Source organism: Octodon degus, unplaced genomic scaffold, assembly GCF_000260255.1.
Source record: "Octodon degus isolate 3935 unplaced genomic scaffold, OctDeg1.0 scaffold00511, whole genome shotgun sequence".
In the NCBI taxonomy this organism is placed as follows: Eukaryota; Metazoa; Chordata; class Mammalia; order Rodentia; family Octodontidae; genus Octodon; species Octodon degus.
In genome coordinates, this window is record NW_004525087.1 from 112,635 (window position 1) to 114,421 (window position 1,787).

Below are 1,787 nucleotides of genomic sequence, written 5' to 3' on the forward strand. Positions count from 1 at the left end.
AAGCAAAAAAAAGGAAATGATATACAAATTGGAAAAGAAGGTAAACAGTCCTCATTCATGAAAAGTATTGTTGACAAAGAAAAGGACAAAAGATCTCCAAAACCTCCTAGAATTGGTCAGTTGGTTCAAGTATGGTTGTTAGGCACAAGGACAACATAAAAAGCAAACACTATTTTTAAAAACACATTTTGACATATAAAAAACTGAAAATTACAATCAAAAACATAATATCAGAAAAATAAGATGCTTATATGTAAATTCACAAAAACATGTGGAGCTGGATATAGTGGTGCATGCCTGTAACCTCAGCACCCTATGAAGTTAAGGCAGGAGGATGACATTTGATTGTAGGTATATTTAAGGACTCAGTGAGACTGTTGCAAAAAGGGGCTGGATGGAGGGACAAGCAAATGGATAAAACTCAAACAAGAGTATAGATCTCTATGTTGAAAATTTTAAAATCTGAAGTTTATAAAAAGACATAAAACCCTAAATACTGCTTTCTGAGCTTTTTGGTGACACTTAGACTGGGGGTGCTTGGTAGCATTAGTGCTAGGCAGCAATATGTCTCCCTGTAGTTCTCAGTGGCTCAGCATCCTGCAAGTGATCAGCGAGGCATGGTCCTGTGGTGAGGCCTGCAGGGGTGGCCAAGGTGGGCGCGCCATTTTCGATCCTGTGCTGAGCCCATGGCGAACCCTCTGCCCTTGGTTGTGGCCAGTGCACGCTTGGCCTCTCCCCAGAAATGGCTTTATTTTACACCTGACTTCAAGTTGGTTCATATTTCTCATGGTGGCGATGTCTGAAGACTATCAGAATAATAGCACCAAGAACCTTGAGTTTAAAGCTAAGCTGGTTCTGTATCACTACACCTGCAGTTATCTGACTTGCTTAGAAAACTATAAAGTTTGGAAAATGGCACTATTTTCAGGATTTCCAGTGAGCCAGAGAGACCACCTGCATCAGTGTGTTATGATGCTCTCCTGAACCAACATGGCTACTGGAATCCCTAGTAATAAAGTAAAATACTCAAAGCTCTCCAGGACAGACAATGGCTACATTGTCCTTCAGTTTAAGAAAAGTCCTGCTAAGATCCCCTAAAAGGCCATCGCACATGCCACTGTGCTGTTTTTCATTGGTGCCTTTCTTATTATCATAGGATCCCTCCTGTTGTCTCACTACATCAGCAAAGGGGGGACAGACCGGGCTGTTCCTGTCCTCATTATTGGCATTCTGCTGTGCCTGCCAGGATTTTATCACCTGTGCACTGCCTACTATGCATTCAAAGGCTACCGAGGTGACTCCTATGATGCCATTCCAGATTTTGATTACTATCACCTCAGCCCCAAGAAGAGTCCTGGTGGAACTACACCCAGCTTTTACAATACTGAGTGGACACATGGCTAGGAGCTGAGGAATTTTACAATCAGTAGATGTTTAACAAATCAGCGGCCTGATTTTATGGGTCCATCCCAAAAATGTTTACTGAGCTTACAATTCACTAATTAGGGCACGTTCTTGTCTTCATCTCCTGGCCCTGGCAAAACCTCAACAAGATTTTCCACATGAGCATGTACATGGAAGAACAGCATCGTTAATTGTCTCAGAAAGCAGGACGTGACTGTGTAGTGGAAAGCAGTAGTACAATTACCCTCTCTTGAACAGTCTTCACTATCAGTGTGTCTATAACAAATGGAAATGCAGTATGTCTAATGATCTTAGTAAGTATTTATTTTTAATTATTTCAGAACCATCCCTCTTCTGTGTATCTGTACCTTCGTGTTCTATGG

General features: G+C 41.6%; 1 pseudogene; it reads left to right on the top strand.

The window, feature by feature from the left end:
- The first annotated feature begins 969 nt into the window (after window positions 1-969).
- LOC101570677 lies at window positions 970-1,404 on the top strand (annotated as a pseudogene).
- Window positions 1,405-1,787: the final 383 nt, after the last annotated feature.